A 4,786-nucleotide genomic window follows, 5' to 3' on the forward strand; every position below is an offset into this window, starting at 1 on the left:
CACTCTCTCTCTCTCTCTCTCTCTCTCTCTCTCTCTCTCTCTCTCTCAAATAAATAAAAAATAAAAAAAATAAAGTAAATGGAGTAATATTTCAGAACTATATTTCCATAAACTTATTTGTCATCTTTTCAGGAATATTTTAGATGAAAGATTTCATTTTTTCTCTTATATCTTTTAAGGTGTTAATTTATTATGTTTTCTTTGGTCTTTATATGATATCCTCTTTGACATATTTTTGCTTTTCATATACCTGTACTTATCCCTGGAAAAATGATTTGTTTCAGATGGGAAAGTCTTAACTCAAGCTAAAGAATCAGTATTAATTTCTAGCCTTGGACATGTTAATATCAAAGTCAGGTGCACGAGTCAAAGATGATCCATCATAGGGGTTATTTTTTCTTTCTTGACTTTTTTTGTTTGTTTACTTTATTATTTTGTTTTCAAGCATAAGTATGAGAAGAAATATGAAAATAAAAAAGTAGATAATACACTGGAATCTAAGTGACTCTTTAATGTAAACTTGAGCCATGCCTTTTTTCTTTTTCTTTTAATTTCATGTATTTGGTACAGTGCCTCACCACACAGCTCAGACTCAGTGTGATCCTTCTGATTCAGCCTTCCAATCTGTAGAACTACTGGCATGCACCACCACTCCAGGTCTTGGTGCCCAGCTTGGCATGCCCAAGGTGGGGGCCAGCAGGGCATGTGGTACTTGGATACAACCCAGGTCCTTGCACTTGCCCAGGCAGATGCTTAGAACATTGATCTATCTCTGTGACCACAAACTTGAACCACTTCTAAGAAAAGGATTCACTTGAGATCATAATATTAAATGAAGTAAATCAGACATACAAGCTCAAATATCACAAGATATCTTTTTTACAAGATAAAGTATAAGTAATATGCAAAATATAAGTTAGACAATAATAAATAATGAGATGAATCTTTAGACTATGTGAAGGGAACCAAAAGAAGGAGGGAAAAGTCCAAGAAAATGGAATTTAAATGAAGAGGGTGGGTGGATTGTGAAATGTTTTTTTACCTATAGTAAGTCTCTTTCAGGAACATGATCCTCACTTACTAACAATATGTAAAAATATACATGTATGACTGGATTCAAGAGATGTGGAGTTGGGAAGGAACTGGAGGGAGAAAGTTTAAAAACAAATTAATAAATGTAATGCAAATGAATCAGCCATTCATGATGAATATAATCATTAAATAATATACACATGTACCAATATAAAAACCAAAAATAAATTTGTCCAAAGTCAATGGAAGTGACTTCTGACATACAATAAGGATTTTTTTTCTCCTCAAATGCCTTCAGGGCACTTTTGGCTGGCTGGAGTGTTGTGAGGATCGAACTACAGCAACCTGAGGCAGACAGCTTTGTGGAGACAGCCACTTAAAGGACTGAGCTAGGGCCAGGCCCTCATCTGACATACAATAAACAAACCAACAAAAACAAAGCCAGCCACCACCAGTCATGTATTCTGGAATTGCACAAAATGTCCTAGTGTTAGGCGAGTCTGTTTGAGAACCTTATAAGAAAGACACTCAAAGTTGAAACAAATCCCAAAACCCAATCAGCAACAATGACTCATTAGATTTTTAAGGATCATAGAAGCAGTCTCTTTTCAGCAATGGACTGTGGACTATTTCTTGCTAAGGTATACAATTACGTATCTTAATGAGAAAACAAGATTCTAACTATAAGTAATATTTCAAATTAAACACTTCCTTAAAGTTCTTATATCCTAGTCTTCTCAGTCTTTTTAAAATTTCCTATGCCAGATTGTCAATAGGCATGTGAAGTTTAAACATGGGAGATGAATTTTATAATATTCACTTATTCTAGAGATAAAAAATATATACTGAGATTGCCACAATTTGGCCTTTGCTTTATTCACCATTATTCTTATTAAAATACTATTAATATATTTTCTGCTATGTAATCATTGTGATGTGCTTATTCTTTACAGGGAAAAAAATTAAGTCACAGAGTTTATGAAACTTAAAACATATAACACAGCCAACAACTGAATAAAAGAGATTAAAGCCACTCGGTGTGGCCTACTAAGATAGCACTGTGAGCTGGTATGCTTCTGCTCAATTCCTGAATTATAGTTCTCTACACTGATCTTCATCTAGGCTTTTCTAGTGATTAAAAGAGAAATAATGAAGACAGGAAAAGAAATATTGTGGGACTGCCCTGCTTCAAGGTTATATATAGTTAGTTTTTTGGACTTATGTGTAAACATAAGAAGTATATAATTCTTTACGCCTATTTTCAAAATATATTCTAATTTTTATATTTTTTATCATATTCTGTAGGGACTTAAAGTTCAACATATCAATACTTGATGAAAAATACCTGTTCCATGTTATGCCTAAGATGTTTGATATTCAGACAGATAGTGAGGTTAAGCTTAACAACCTAAGTGGTATGGTAATAACAATAAGCTTCTCTTCTGGAGGGTTAAGAACCTAAGTTTGCAGACCAAGTTAGAGAAAAAGGAGGGCTACAAGGAAAGCCAACATTTTGGCCCAAGCCTTCTAAAGTCAGTTAAAACTCAGCACATATGAGAACTTGTACTGTGACATCATGTACCTTGGTAGCGTCCCAAATTTTCTGATCAAGGAGATTATGGGGCCAAGAGGAAAGTGATCGATGATGTAGAGTGTGCCAAAGGAGAGTTACATGGAGAGAAAACATTCTCTCAGGCTTTCACAGAAAGCACATTGGCCAAGCAATGGCCGTGACTCATCCACATGGCTGCACTGACAAAGGATCTACAATCTGAGGTACAGGATCTGAGGATAAATCCTGAGGGGATTTCACTGACCTTATCAGAACCAAAAGCTACAACTCTTGTTGCATAGGTCCTGCTTTACCTTCGTCTTAATCATCCAACAGAAAAGAATAAAAACAAAATATAAGAAATAAAATCATGCTGTTATGTTGAGCTGTAAGGGACTCAGGTCAACAATTTCTGACATAGCCAGTGAAGCGGAAGCCCCAGTACTATAATGGACTACTGGACTCTTTTAGAATTTTATGCTGAGTTCACACAACCTATAATATTCAAATAATGGAACTTAACAAAAAAAAGAGTATACAGATGAATATCCATTTTGTATCTGTGTATTCAAAGTTGTTAGGATGGATACATAGTTACATTCTCTTAATGAATATAGGGATTTGTTCTAAAGGTGTTTGGAAATAGAATATCATGTCCACATCTTGTACAGCAATTAACCACTAGGAAGAATGTATGCAATGTGATAATTATTCAACCTGTCCTACCAATTTGATTTGAAACTGTCTCATTGCTATTTGTTTCTCAATAAAATTGTGAAAAAAATGAAAGTACCAAATAATTATTCCAAAAGAGATGAAATAAATGTAAAAAGTAATTGTACTTTCATGTTCCTTGAAACATTATTTCCAATGATAATGATATCAAACAAATTGTCCATCAGTGTCTTAATGATTGAAGAAAATGGTGTTTATAAAAAAAGAGAAACAATGAAAAAATACAAAAAGTTCACAGATATAAGTCAGAACAAAGGTTCAGGCTCTTTTCAAGATTAATTTTCATGCTAAAGATACTAAATCGAAAAAGGAACCCTTCTCCACTGCTGGTGGGAATGTAGACTGGTGCAACCTTTATGGAAATCAGTATAGAGACTACTTAGAAAAGTTGGACTGGAAATCCACTTTAAACCAGATATTTCTCTACTGGGAATTTTCCCAGAGGATCTGAAAACATCATATCATTGTGATATATGTGTGCCTATATTTATAGCAGCACAATTTGTGGTAGCCAAATCTTGGAAACAACCAAGATGCTTATCACCTGAGGAATGGTTGAAAAAGGTGTGGTATTTTTTTTTTTTTATGAAATGAAATTACTTTAATGTATTTTAGGAAAACTCCTAGCAACCAAATATGAATTTTAAGTTGGCATTTTCTACAACTGTACATATCCCAATGTAAAGGACTAATACTTTCTTACAGAATATAATTCAAACAACTGTTGGCATTTCAATATACTCCTAAGAAAATGGTAAAAACAAACATTTAGCACACCAGATCTGAAACAGTTTATAATTCTGATTTACGGCATGAGAGGCAATCAACTTCTTCCTAAAACCAGGACCAGTGATGAAATATACTTCAAAAACAGAACATTTGGACTGACGATCCCTAACATTGGTTAAACATGGTCTGTTTGCTACTGATGGTAATTATTAAATCCAATGTGCAAAAAAAGTGCAACTATCTGCTTTTTGTTGAAATACGTTAAGACAAACACTCTTTATACACCTAAAAGATTTTAAATTTATTTAAGTATATTGCATCTCCTTTGTGAATAAATCAGGTGCTGCAGGGAACCCAGAAGCTTCATGCCCTTCTGCTATACTAACGGGACTGAAGAAGCAGATCAGTCTCCTCTCTTAATCTTGATCCTAAATGCAAATCTCATGTCAAAAATCAATTTAAAATTATTTTGACATAGGAAATCCTGGAACTGCTGCACATCAGCCCTACCTTGAGGGCCTTTCCAATCCTCCCCTCTGCGGGTCCACACGGCAAATCCCTGCCCGTGCATTTGGCAAATCCCAACTATGTGGAGCCTCAGAATTCAGCCTCCACCACCAGCATCCTGGTAGGTTTGTTCAGCCTCCTGCACTTGTGACTACAGCTTTGGGGGAGCAATCAAAACAGATGAAACACTTCAGCAAAGCAACTATTATTTGTCCACAAAAAAAAAAAAAA

General features: G+C 34.7%; 1 protein-coding gene across 1 annotated transcript in view; it reads right to left on the reverse strand.

The window, feature by feature from the left end:
- The window catches only part of LOC101561489 (aldo-keto reductase family 1 member C1 homolog), a 23,233-nt gene that overhangs the window by 9,892 nt on the left and 8,555 nt on the right, over nucleotides 1-4,786 (reverse strand). The gene's annotated exons all lie outside the window — the stretch shown is intronic.

Source organism: Octodon degus, unplaced genomic scaffold, assembly GCF_000260255.1.
Source record: "Octodon degus isolate 3935 unplaced genomic scaffold, OctDeg1.0 scaffold00032, whole genome shotgun sequence".
Taxonomy (NCBI): domain Eukaryota; kingdom Metazoa; phylum Chordata; class Mammalia; order Rodentia; family Octodontidae; genus Octodon; species Octodon degus.